This window comes from Leptonychotes weddellii, chromosome 1 (assembly GCF_054177405.1).
Source record: "Leptonychotes weddellii isolate Sample4059 chromosome 1, ASM5417740v2, whole genome shotgun sequence".
Classification (NCBI taxonomy): Eukaryota; Metazoa; Chordata; class Mammalia; order Carnivora; family Phocidae; genus Leptonychotes; species Leptonychotes weddellii.
This window is the reverse complement of record NC_138369.1, coordinates 169,049,134-169,064,070: the sequence shown is the minus strand read 5'-3', so window position 1 is coordinate 169,064,070 and position 14,937 is coordinate 169,049,134. Positions and strand designations below refer to the sequence as shown.

Genomic DNA, 14,937 nt, shown 5'->3' with positions numbered 1-14,937 from the left:
ATAAAATGATTCCATTTTTATTGAAAGAAGTACCATCACTTACTTTTACTAATCTGAGTTGATTCCACATCAATAACTTTAGGATGCGCTGCTAATGAGAACTTGAACTGATAAACCTTTTATTGCACTACATTGTACTTGTTTACTTGCCTTTCTATTTAACAAGACAGAATTAAAAAAAGACTGAATTTAAAGTCAAAGCCCATGTCTTATTCATCTTTGAACTTCTTGTTCCTAGAGCCCTAAGGTCTTAACAAGTATCTGGAAAATAAAACAAGAGGCCCTCAATATTCTTCAATGGATTAATGTACAGACCAAGAGGTCTATAGAGAAAATAATATCTATTCACTTAGAAGTAGCAGTAAAATATTAAATAAACATGTTAAACCAGCTTAATTAGTTTTACTTCCTTCAAGACAAATTTAAAAGTTACAAGGTCAAAAATACTTACAAAATTGACATGATATCACACTAGAAATATAAATCCTGTATAATTCTAGGCTAGCCAAACTAAACTAAACTAGACTAATAGAATGTTCAAGGTGGGAAGAAACATTGAGAGCTTCTAGTTCTTTCCATTTGAGGAAAGTAAAACCTAGAAAGGAGAAGAATCCAAAAACAGAATATAAGTTCATGGCAGGATTTGGGCAGTCTGAACATGAAATCAGTGCTTTTTCCCCCTGTTCTATTTATTTAAATATAATGAAATATGTAAAGACTTTATTCACATGCATGCCAGATGTCATTAATTTTAATTTATGTCACCACATAAAGTATTAATAAACAACTCAACAAAAATATTTGAGGAGGCTGTTGATATTTAAATCTTGGAATGCAATATTTCAAGACTTCAATTTTTAAAAAAACTTGTATATATGAAATATTTGTATGTTAGAATTACTGAATTGGAAGACCCTTATTCAAGAGGTGATCTGCTCTTGGCTTCAGGGTAATAAATGTTAAATTCTCTTACATTTTTGAACAAATTTATTTCCAAATTCTAAATTCTACAGACATTGTTTATAAACAGAATATTCATATATTCATTAATTTCTCCATTTGATGCTGAGAATATTAAAGAACATAATGATAATGTCTTTAAGTTCGTATGTCCAATTTTTGTACATGTGTCCTAAATTTATAACTGCAATATTTTTGGCACAACCCTAAACAGATGGTGGGGTATTTGGTGATGCCTCCAGGGGAAAATCATTATTATGTTAAGGCAGGGAATCATGAATGCAAAGAGAAATTTACATTTTCTATCATCAATAGCACTACTTTTGAGTTTGTTTTTATTTGTCTTATTGTCTTATTTTATTGTCTTTATTGTCCCACACAGAATTTTTAAAAATAAAATTTTAGGAGATCAAGGGACTTTGTTCAGGATGAAATAAATATTTGGAAAATGTAAAAGAACTTATACCTGAGACTTTTCTCTAAGGACTAAAGACCACATTTCTCTTTTTTATAGCAAATAATATAATTAAAACCTCAGGGTGTGCTTGCTTCTCCCATCTCAAATGAATAATATACATTACTTTTAACTAATATCCAGAGATATTATACTTGCAGATTATTTTCTAGGTAATAAAAGACTTGCAACCTAAGTAAATGGTCCCATTTAGACACAATCTATGATCATGTAATATTGAAATAAAGTCCTTTATAAAGTACATGAATTAAAATATTCCCTAAGCTCACTAGAATAGCTGCTTATTTTTAAATCAAATTGCTTTCCACAATATACAGTTAAATATAAAAGGTTGTTACAGTTGTATAATTAAATATACTTTGTTATTGCTTTGGTAGCATATGGAGTGATTTTCATTTTGCCATCTGAGAATATAAGATGATCAATACTCAAAAACATAATATGAAACAGTTCAATATACAAATATCTCACTCTATGCATCCTAATTGCAAAATCTTCTGAAATTATCTTTGAGTTGATACTTGTTCCAGTAAAAAAAAAAATTACACTCTTCCACACAAAAGAATTATTTTCTAACTTGAGAAACGCACATTTTTCATGAAAGTCACTGGCTTGTCTCAAGGTTTAATTGAAACCAAATGAAGTCTAGTAAAACTAATCAAAACCAAACAAACCCTTGGGCTACATGATGGACTTACAGCTAGCAGGTTTCACCTCAAGTTACAGTTCTTCAAGACTTGGTTAGAGCACTCTGAAATCAAATTTTAAATGTTGCCATGCCATGTGAACTAGACATAAAATATTCTCCCAGGAGTTCCATGAATGGTTAAATTATAAATGCAACCTTATGACCTACAGAATTACACTATGACTATCAAGAAAGGCAGAAAATGCTGAATAAATTCATAGAAAGTAATTGATGGTAAAGAATTAACCTAAGACATTAAAGCTTATCTCATGTGCTATATTTATATCACTCATTAAATAGAAATTTCAGGAAACCTCCCAAATGTCAATACATAATTTGCATAAATCATTCTACAGGAGCTGAAATCTCTAAAGTAATGCAGGGGAGAGATAGAAAGCAGTAAAAATTAGGGGGGGAAACAACGTAGGGATCCTGGGTGGAGTACCAGATCTGAAGCTGAATAGTCATGTGATTTTCAACTTTTCACACCTGAGTTTTCTTGCTATAAAATGAGAGTAATAATTTCAGCTCTTAACATACACTTTTCTCCGATGTAGTCATGTCAGAATGATGCAAATGGAAGTTATTCTGAAAGTATAAAGCAGATATCAGCAAACATCTGGAAGGTACGGAATAGAAAAGATGATTGCTTGCAAATTACTACTTCACAAATAAGTATGCCTCTTTGCATTTGAAGCAATACAAAGACCTGATAGAGAAAAAGTGACTTCAGCTTTGCTATAGAAGAATACATGTATTTTGATGTGTCTTATTTCGTATTAAACCATATGAAATTAATCGTTTCTCTAAAGAATGCATGTCTTAAGTGAATACCTATTCAATGTTTCAGCAGGCAGAATACTAAGTGTTATGACCATATGCTGAATAGAATACAAATGCCATATATAAAAGTGATTTAAAATATTTGGTATTAAAATACTGAATAGGTCCAAAGACCATCTTTTATTCTATGTACCTTGGCTCCTGCCAAGTCACTTTTAAAATTATGGGGTGTTAAAAAACAAATAGACATAAAATAGAACAGAACTGTCCTAAGGGAAAATTTCCTTTCAGACAGTTAGATAACCTTCATTTCTTACAGAGAAAAAGAGCAAAGAAATACAATTGGGACATATTGTTATTACCAATAATTTGGTGCTGTGCTTAAGTGAACTTTCAATTATATACTTTTGTTTATAATTTTAAACTGTTGACAATCTAAATAATTTGATAATATACCTGATCACTTTCTTATATTAGTAAGTTAGTATTTGGTAATCTAATTTTTAGTAACTTAGAATTTTGCCATTAGCCAATTTTTACTTTGTGTACCTTATGGCAAAACAGATTTTTAACAGTTACCTTTTAATTTCTAATGCCTTACATAAATTTAAAATTATTAAACAGTCTCCAATAATGTACCTGACAAACCCAATTGCATGTGCTTTTAAATCTTCTCTGCCATTATGGTAAGCATTAAGCAAGAGAAACAGAAAGCGAAAACCTCTAAATATTTACCTGGGAATAATAACATAAGACTTATTCATCCTTTTACATGTGTGCAGAATAGTGACTTACTCAACAGCTTCATTTGATCTTAAGTTAGCAGATTTCACAAGTTAATGTCTTTTCTAAATTCATTATCATCAGTGGAACTAGACTTATTCTTCTAATGTGTATAGGGACAAAGGAAAATGGTAATGTACTCTACCTTCTTTACTCCAATGTCCACTTCTGTAGATGTGAAATTGCACAGAAACTGAAGAATACCTAGAACTTCTACTTCAACTGAAGATATACTAGTTAATTCAGACCAGTCTTTTAGTTGAGAACAAAAAATTGCCAGATAAAATATTAAAATTGGAGGGGGAGAGGAACCATGAGAGACTATGGACTCTGAGAAACAAACTGAGGGTTCTAGAGGGGAGGCGGGTGGGGGATGGGTTAGCCTGGTGATGGGTATTAAAGAGGGCACGTACTGAATGGAGCTCTGGGTGTTATACGCAAACAATGAATCATGGAACACTACATCAAAAACTAGTGATGTAATGTATGGTGATTAACATAACATAATAAAATTTAAAAAAAGAATTTAAAAAAAGAAAGCTTCTTTAATGTATCAAGAAGTTATAAATTCATGAAACATTACTGGGCTGAGATCCAGGGAAAGGACGGGAACTCATAAAACCAAACCCAGCATTCAAGTCTACTTTTGTACCGGAGTTACTTCAGCTACTTAGCAGCCTTGCAGAGATCAAAATACAAAACCTGGAGTGCAAGGTTCTAAAAAGTTTGGGCTATATTGGGCATAGAAGCACTCCCTATATCAAATTGCAACCCCAAAGGGCTGCTCCCTAGGAGTACAGGTGAACCAGAAATAAACCAGCCATTAAAAATACCTACAGCTCAGCTGTACATTATCAAGAGCCCATAAAATGTTAAGTCTTGGAGTTGGATTAGGGAATCTAGGATTTCTTGCACCTCTAGACAGATAACAAAAGTAAACCAAAATTCTCCGTGTAGAAAGGTAATGATATACTGGGCTTTGAAAGTTTTCTACAATGTTTTTTTCAAATACAATGTGTACAAAGATAACTAGGTACCCCAAATTTGCAAAACTCAATGGAAACAGACCGATGGAGACTTTACATACTGGAATTACCAGACTCTGATTGTAAAATAACCATACTTAGAATTTTCAAGAAGATAAAAGCCAGGCTGGAAAAATGCAACAGAGTATTCTCAAGTGATAACAAAATATTTGTAAAAGAGCTAAATAGAATGTATAGAACTGAAAAGCATAATAACCAAAATAAGAAACTTAATGGATTTAGGAACAAATTAGACCCAACTGAAGAAACCATTTGTGAACTGGAAGATAAGTAAGAAGAAACGATCAAGAATAAAGTACAGAGAAACAAAAAGATTAAATTTTTGGACTAAAGATATTATACTTAAGGAAACAATAAGAAAATGTAACATTTAATTGGAATTTCACAAAGAGAATGAGGCATAAACAATATTTGAAGACACCGTGGCTGAGTCTTTTCCAGAATTGAAAATGTCAGTGTACAAATTTAAAAATGGAATGAAACCCAAGCAGGATAAAAAGCAGACACATCATAGTAAAACTCAGAGAACCACAAAGAAGAAATCAGAGAGAGAGAGGGAGAACGAGAGAGAAAAGATAAATTACTTTCCAAGGATTAATGGCTGACTTCTTAACTGGAAGCCAGAAAACATTAAAATGTTTTTCTTTAATGTATTGAAATGAAAGAAGTTTCAACTGAAGATTTTATGTCTAATAAAAAATATTTTAAGAATGAAGGTGAAAGGGGTATTTCAAACAAAAACTAAGAGACTTTACTACCAATCACCTATATTCTGAATGATATATTTCAGTCATAAGGAAGATAATCCCAAATGAAAGTTCAGAGAGGCAAGGAGGGAAAAGGCACAAGGAAAAGTATGGACATGTGGATAACTCTTTTTTTTTATTTAAATTTTGTTAGTTAACATATAGTGCAGTAGTGGTTTCTGAAGTAGAATTCAGTGATTCCTCACTTACATACAACACCCAGTGCTAGTCACAACAAACGCCCTCTGTAATGCCCAGTGCCCATCTAGCCCATCCCCCACCCATCTCCCTCCACCAACCTTCAGTGTGTTCTCTATCCTTAAGGGTCACTTATGGTTTGTTTTCCTCTCTCCTTTTTTTTTCTTTTCCCCTTCCCATATGTTCATCTGCTTTCTTTCTTAAATTTGGAAATGTGGATGATTCTAATTAAACACTGACCCCATAAAACAATAACAAAGTTGTTATATAGTTTATGCCCTCAAGAAGGCATCAAATGAGTTTGTAATTTGTATAACTGACAGGGCTCATCTGTGGAATATAGAATGAATTGTTATAAATCCATAAGCAAAAATCAGGCAACTTAATTTTGTGAAAAAGAGAGGAGACTTGAATAGGCATTTTAAAAACAGGATATCCAGATAGTTGCTAAGCATACTGAAAGCACACTTAACTTCACTAATAATGGGAAAATTTCTAATTAAAAACACAATGAGATACTACACACACCAACACAAAACGCTGGGTAGGATGTAAAGCAAGAGGGCGTCTCACATACAAATAGCTGGGTATTATTTAATAAAGAAGAAGTGCACTATGAATAGCATTCCACTCCTACTCCTAGGTAAATACCCCCCAAATTATATGCATATGTGGAGCAAGAATCTTCTGTAAGAATGCTTGTACCATTATTTTAAATATACAGAAACTAAAATATGCATGAATAGTATAATTAACATTCATTGTAGTACCTAACAGCCATGAAAATGAACTAACTATAGCTACCCACAGGAATATAGATGAATCTCATAAACATAACACTGAAGGAAATAAGCCAGGCACAAAAGAAACTTGAAAAACAGATAAAATTAACTTTTGGTGTTAGGAGTCAGGATAGTGTTTACTTACCACTGGGGATAGGGTGGAGACAGAGGTAATGACTGATGGGGACCTAGGAGATCTTCTGGGTTATGTCTTTTTCTCTGTTTTTGATTTTTTTTTTAAGATTTATTTATTTATTTGAGAGAGAGAGGGAGAGAGAGAGCTAGTGTGTGGGGTCCGGAGGGAGGGGGAGGAAGGGAGGGAGAGGGAGAAGCAGACTGCGTTGAGCAGCGGAGCCCAATGCTAGCCCACTGCTGGACCCTGAGATCATGACCTGAGCCTAACCAAAAGTCCCACACTGAACCGACTGAGCCCCCCAGGTGCCCCTTTCTCTGGGTTTTTGGTTTGTTTATATAAGTGATGGTTACTAAGGTATGTTCATTTTATGATAATTTATTGATCTGTACATTAATGATAGGTTTTTCTGCATGTGTATTTTATTTCACTAGTCAGAAAACATCATACACACACACACAGATACCATAGCTATATAAAATTAAAATGTTAAAATGCATGACAGCAATAACTCAAAGAATAGTCCAGAACTTTTTGTCCTTATCAGTGAGTTCTAACAAATATTTAAGGAATATATATTTCCAATATTATATAAATTCTTCTGGAAATTAGACAAAAAGTATATTCTACATCTTATTTTTATGCCTAGAATACCATGATATGAAACGAGAAAAAGAAAATGTGAAAATAAAATTTAGGTTGCTCTCAGTCATGAATATAGATGTAAAAATTCAAAGCGAAACCTCTACAAACCAAAACCAGGAGTGTATAATGTGCAAAATATATCATGACCAAGTTAGGTCTATCCAAGGAATATAATGCTGGTTTACACTGGAAAATCAAAATTTCCACAAACATGATACTTAATGCTAAATCTAGAACAATAAGCAAAAGACAAAGATAGATATTAATACCCTTCTTGTTCAATATGTCAATATTGACAACTGTTGACATTTGTAGATTACATATATTTTTTGATACAGAAAATGGAAATAATCTGTAAATTGATGGAATTAATGAGTTTAGCAAGGTCATTCTCTACAAAATCAGTATACCAAAATCTTTTGGTTTTAACCAGCAGTCATTAAAAAAATATTTTTATAAGGTACAACTTATGATAGCATCAAAAATATTAGACAACAAGGAATAAATCTAAGAGAAGATATGCAGTAATTCTATGGAGCAAATGATAAAACTTTACTGAGAGAAATTAAAGATCTACATAAATGAAGAGCCATATCATGTTCATGAATTGAAAGACTCAAAAATAAGTCAATTCTTCGCAAATTGATTTATAGATTCAATGTATTACCAAAATCACAACAGAATTTTCAACTATTCAGCTGATTCTAAAATGGAAATGGAAATTTAAAAGGTCATGAATAGATAAACACTCTTGTATGAAAATAAAACACAGGAGGCTTGCTCAACTAATATTAAAACTTACCATAAAATACATTAATATTTAGGCATTGTGATTTAGCACAGGGAGTAAAACAAAGATGAACAGGAAAAGATTAAAGATCCTGCTATATATATATATATACTATATACACGAACCCTTTATTTAGCTGTCCTGCATAATAATAGGAAAGGAACATTTTCTCAAAGTACATTGTTGGGACAATTTTTAATACTTAAAATAATACTTTGGAGATTTTTTGTTTCCTAATGAAAATAGTCCTTATGGAATCTTCTTAGCAAATTCTTATATTTCAGTATGCTCAGTTTCTTAAAACGGCTCTTTCACTGTGCTGTTAAACTTAGGTAAATACTTCAACCTATAATGCTGTCAACAAAAATTTATTATTTTATTTTCAAAGGATAGAAAGTTTGGCAAATCATGATGATGCTATCTGGTGTATATTATTGCTATAAAAGTATTTATTGTTAAAAAGGTACTCAATAGGTGCAGCCTTAAAATTGTTCAATAACTATAAAACTATTTCAAAAATGATCTTATTTTTTTACCCACTGCTTAGATTCTTATCAAAAAAGAGTTGCATTTAAAAACTACATCCTTTTTTCTAATACCTAATGGCCATTATAAGGCAATCTAAAATAATGCCTCACAGTTACTTAAAAAAAAAAAATTTAATACTATTTTAATGAAACTTTGTAATGAAATTCTTTTAAATTATTAGTTTTTATTAAGGATAAAATATACTAAGCATGAAAGTTGGCATGTAGGTATTAGATACATTTTGAAGAAATGTATCTTCATTATATTAGTATTAAATTGCACATTTGCTGACTCAGAAACTTGCAGTTTCAAATGGAATATATATATATAAATTTTTAAAATATATAATATATATTTGTATACTGTGTATAAATAAACATTACACATGTACAAATTTTTATTTCAGCATAATCAGTCTTTTTTTCTAAAGTAAGTTATCATATCCAAATGTTAAAAATTTAGTAAATCTTGCAAACTTACCAGGGAAGCAAACTTCTCTCTCATTTTGCATGAACTAAAACAGAATGTGGACTTTTACTTTCTAGTATACACATTTCTGTATTTTTAATTCTTTAGATAAATTTTGCTTTTATATTTCTAAATACAAAATATATTGATTTATAAATAATACAAAATAGCTTGATTATAAATGTTATTTCTACGTATTTATTAATTAAAATCTATTGATATAACTATATAACAAGATAATAAATTATTCTACTGAAAAATATTGGAAATTTGTAAGTCAGATATTATTTGAATTATAACAAAAAATTTGCTAAGGAGTTGTTATATTAGAAGTGGTCACTGAAAATATAATGCCCTACTTTTAGGAAAGAAATACTGTTAGAGCTCTCTTCACTTTACAGAATTAGCACAGAAATCTGCTTCCAATTAAAAGAACTGTGGGAGAACCCAGCTGTATTTGGGACTTGGCAAATGTATTAAACTGTGCTCAAATGCTTTGGTTTCAGTAAAGCCTATAAAGTATTTTCTCATGTCTTTTCCTCCTTAACTTTATAACACATGTACAGAGCATGGATCTGCAACCTCTTTCTCCCTCCAGTTTCAATGATTAGAAAAAAGTTTTAATGTTCAATGCCCTTAATATTTTTCTCTCTCGAATACACAAATGGTAAAAAAAAATATTCATGAGATCACCTGTATAAACTAAAGGATTTATATCCTGGTTGCTAGAGTGTTTAAAAAATGATTCACTTTTGATTGGAACCAAGAAACTAGGTTTTGCCAAAGGCTGATGGAACTCAGGCTTGGAGTGGTTTGGATTTAGTTGGAAATATAAAAGTCAAGCAAGCAAGGAGGTTGTTTCAGGATAGTTTTAAAGTTCCCACAACTGCTTCTCATGACCTATGCACCAACATTTCAAAAACTAGGGTTCTAAAGCAACTTTGTTATGGGGAGAAAATTTTCTAGGGACATAAAGTCAAATTTAGAAAATACAAATATTACAAGGGGTTTTGAATTAGGAATGAATGGAGTGAATATGGTATGGAAAACCACTGAAATTAATCTAGAAGATATTTAAAAAAATGATAGCATGATAGCTATCTTCAGAGGTTATGTGGTCCATTTCACCCTTAAAATAGATCAGTATGTTTCTCTTTCATTAGCTCACTCAAGAGCAGTTCTTCCATGTTCAATCTTTAGTCTCAGAAAGTTCTAGAAAAACAACATGAAATGAAAAGTACAAATGGACATCAGAGTACAAATGGTCACACTTCCTAGATTTAAAAGACCATCTATAAGGAAGTGATGTATTTTCTTCCTTGAGATAGATAGGGGAGTAAAATAATACAATTAGCACCAACTCACTGTGTGCCAGGCACTATTCAAAACTGTTTGCATACATTAATGTATTGAATCCTTTCAACAACTCTATGAGATTAGATATTACTATCCTCAACATTTTACACACGCAAAAGTGAGATATAGAAAAATTAAGTAAAAATTAAATAGGTTATATAGCTATTGCATTGTATATCTAGGATACAAACCCAAGCAGGAATCCTTGACAAACAGTGCATTTAACAGTGCGGTGACACTCTATGATATCAGGGAGCATGACAAATCAGACATAGTTTAAACTCTAAGATTTTCACTTATTAAACACTGGGACCTCTAATACCAACTATGGCATAGAACTATTCAAATTCTAAAAGGATATAAGTTCCTGGCACATTTTAAATACACAATACATGGCAATTCCCACTGATACAAATTTTTCCCCAGCCATATTATGACTCACAGTTCAGTTTTAAAGGAATGCAGAATTCCTGGTTAAACCTGGAATAGTGAACATGTTTATCAGCTCTGTCTTTAAAAATTTCATTACAATGTCTATAAAAGAGTTTTTTTAAAAGGGAGGAGGATTGCCCAGGAGAACGAAAGACTGGAGAGGAGAAAGTAGCAGATTTCAATAAAAGAAGGAATCTGTTTCAAAAGAAGGTGGGCAAGTGGTGAAAGAAAACATATAGGAGAAACCTGAAATCTAAATATCTGAAAGCATAAGAAAGCCAAAGCAAATCAGCATGCACTGTATACCAATAAAAGTCTCCCAAATATGAGACACCACAAACCCTGAAGACAGAGAGTGGGTGAAATAAAAAATAGAAGAACTTAGTTGAATGTCTGTGTGGGAAGAAGTTGGGTTCCTAAACTTAGCAAGAGTTATTCCACTTGAAAGAAGAGGATGAAGAGAATAGAGTTTTTCTAAAAATGTGTCTCTTTTAGTCTGTTAACTAATTTATACTGATGGAAGATAATTCAACTTGGGCCTCACTTACTTTGGAAAAGCTAACCAGCTTTTACATCACAAACAACAGGAGAAAAGAAGGGGCCCTCAAGCCTCTGTCGGTCATATCCCAATGTTTTTTGGGCAAGAAAGATCAGTTTAAAAGATTGTTCTTTCTCCCTTATTAAAGTTGTTTCAGATAACTTCAGGTGGCTTTCATGAAGTTGATCTTTCACATGTTTATTGGATTTCATTTTTATATTCCTTTTTTTTCCTCCATGCTTTTTTTGGGTGTTGACTTGTCTTCTAGTTTACTATCCTTTCATTTTTTTCCAATCTACTGTTAAAACCATTTATTGATATTTAATATCAGATATTGATATTTTAATTTTATTTTACAACTCTAGAATATCCATTTGAATATTTTCATAAATAGCAATTCTGTGTTGAAATTCTACATCCTTACATTTTATTTCTACTTTTCCTCAGGTGTCATTAACATTTTAATTATAATTAAAGTTACTGCCAATATGTAAATTATCTGTGCATCTACTTGGATTATCTATTCTTTCTCTTTATATTTTCCTGCCCCTTTACATGTTTAGTAATTTTTATGCTATGTTGAAAATTCATGAAGGAACCACAGAGTTCCAAATAATGTTACCTTCCATCAGAAAGGGTTTGGCCTTTTCCTTTGTTAGACACATTTAATGAGGGACTGGTGACATCAACCAATTAGGGATTGAAATCTTTCAGGGTTGGGTTGAAGTTTTGGTAAGACTCAGTTTACCTGTTGGTTAACTCCTGCTCCTAAGGCATGGCCTCCCCAGGTTTTTGACAGAAAGTCTGGCAAATATCATTTCTTCATCCCTGAAGGACTTGGGAGACCAAGCTCTGCTATTACAGGTTTCAAGGTCAGTTCTTCAGCCACTTGACCTTCAAATCCTGGCACTTCTACTCAGGGGGAGATTAACTGTGTGTTTGAGTAAATTACTGTCTCTCTTTGGTGATTTTGTTTTCTTAATCTCCACAAGTCTGTAGGATATTTCACTCTGCCTTTTTTGACTTAGTTCCTCAACCTCTTGAGTAGTCCCAGAACTCAGCCATGTGTTGGAGTTCTCTCAAGTTTACAGTTTATCACTCTAGCTTTCCAAGATAACTGAAAGCTTTGTTGGTTTCTTTTTTTCCTAGTAGTAGCCCTCTGCTTGGACTGAGCTGATTCTCTGCCCTCATTCAGAATTGGCCAGCACCTTAGGGAATTAAAAGCACCTGGTGATTTTCAGATCATTTCAGAATGGCTCTACCCTTTCTGATATCTAGTCCTTATTGTTCTATTATACCTTTACAAGTATTATTTTTGTAATTTACCTTCCTTTTTCTGATAGCTATAATGTCAGCTGTGGGTTGGGGCCCACACAGGAACAGTGAATGAACGGGAGATTACAGGCTTAAAATCTACAGGGAGATAAAATTTCTGCTTGTGCTTACTTGAACATGGATTTGACTGAGACTATTACATTTTTATGTAAATTGTCTTTTCAAAGAAACCACAAGGGAGATTTTAAAAAGGCTGTGACTTTTCAACTGTCAAAGCAACCTCAAGGTCTCCAAATCTATGCTAATAGGAAATGGACTATGAAATCTGTATTTTTCCAAAGGAGGGCTTACATTCCAACACTCACTTAAGATATGGCCATGAGGGATAATGGATAAAAACAAACAAAAAACTTCTCAGACGGAAAATTCTAGGAGCCATGAAGGACAATAGAAAAAAACAGTTACCTCCAGAAAGCAAAATAGTAATGATCAATTTAGAAAGATCTAGCAATTCTTGCTTAGCAGGATTTGATAATTCTAATGAACTAGTGACATTATATAGTCATGGATTTTCTGAAAAAAGGAAGTTTTATTGTATATTCTGTCCCACTGTATAAGAGTTTGTATGTAGAGTCAGGAAAGGTAATTAATAACTCTTCCTTTAGTTTATGACCTTCTGGATCACGATTTGCTTTATCTCACCCAATGAAGAGAATTAAACCACCTTTGAGCTTGATCAAGTAATTAAAAAAAGACTTTGTATCATCTCATGTGGGGTAGAAAAAAATGTATTTTAAATATACCAAATACAAAAACGAACAAACAAACCAAACCATGGCTCATGGGTATATGGGTGATCAGGCTATGAGAGAATGGTATTTGTCAACCAATATCCATTCTCTCATTCTGCTCTTTTAGTAACAGAACCCCTAAATATTTAACTGAATGTATACCTGCTAGGAGAAATCATGTAAATAAGAAAATCCTCCTGGATGTGAACAGAAACGGTGCAAAATGTGAGCAGAAAAGTACACAGCCTTGAAAGGAAGCCATTTGTCTTCAACTTCTTCCTCTTCTCCTTATGCCAGTGTAGAAGTAAGCCAGTTTTGTCTTTGCAGACAAGAGAAACATTCAAGGGCATGGTAAAGTAGAAACATAAAAGAAACTTGGGACTCTGAATGACCTCAATGGGCAGAGTGTCTCTGTCTATCCCCTTTCTGCAGCCCCCTCCCCTGCCTCCAACCCCACAGCCACAATAGATTGTCATCTTGGACTTTTACTGGAGAGACATAAAGCGTCTGTCTTATTTAAGCCATTGCCCATTTGGTCTCTGTTAAAGCACTGAAATCAATATTCTACTTAATATATAAGCTTTGTAAAATTATATGTTTTTAAAAATATGTGCAATTACAATTTATTATTTCGATAAAAGCTAAAATTATACTTTATAAGAAAAAAAGAAATGCTAACCCCCCAAAATTTTGAGTACATCAAATTTTTCTAAATTATATATAATTATCTTAGTGTTATTTTGCTAAAGCTAAATAACATTTTATGATCTGTTTATAGAGACATCATTCATAAAGGACTTTCACATATGCCTACTTTAATGTTCTTAGTATCATTTATTAAGAATTATGATATTCATGGCCATAGTCAAGATTAATTATCTTGAGAGAATTCCCTATTGTGGAATATCCAAGCTTCAACTACCTTCAAGGGTAATATGATGTTAATGGAAAGAGTGAATGTCTTGGAAGTCAAAGGAACCAGTCAAGTTCTAACTCCACCCACCCCATTCTTTTCAGCAGTGTGCCCAAAGGCAAATAACAGATTCTCTTTGAACCTCAGTGTCCTCATCTATATTTTGAAGATAATAGTTGCCTATCTTTTTTACAAGATAATGTCAGTCAGGCTCAAATAAAATAATATATATGAAAGTAATTTGTAGTAAATCAAATGTTATAAGCCTTAGAAAATAAGTGAATGGTAACTCAATAGATGATGAGCCTAACTTTCAGAACAAGTTACTTCTAGGGTAGGATGAGGGATAATCTGCAGCAGCAGAACAAGAACAAGCAGTCAATGAAGCTAGCTCTAAAGGTAAAAAGCAGGTAATGTCCAAATTCAGATAAAAAGCTAAAATGTTTTAAATGTATTTATTACAAATAACATGAAGCTACATGGAGTTAAACAACATTTGTTTCTCAAAATAACATGAATAAGACATTTTAATCGATTTCATTGAGTATCAAATATATTGCAGGATTTGGAACTTGCTGGGAAAACACCATCACTCTCCTGAAAATTT

General features: G+C 32.4%; 1 protein-coding gene across 2 annotated transcripts in view; it reads right to left on the bottom strand.

The window, feature by feature from the left end:
* LOC115944092 (uncharacterized) overlaps positions 1–14,937 on the bottom strand; it is a 501,430-nt gene that overhangs the window by 400,287 nt on the left and 86,206 nt on the right. The gene's annotated exons all lie outside the window — the stretch shown is intronic.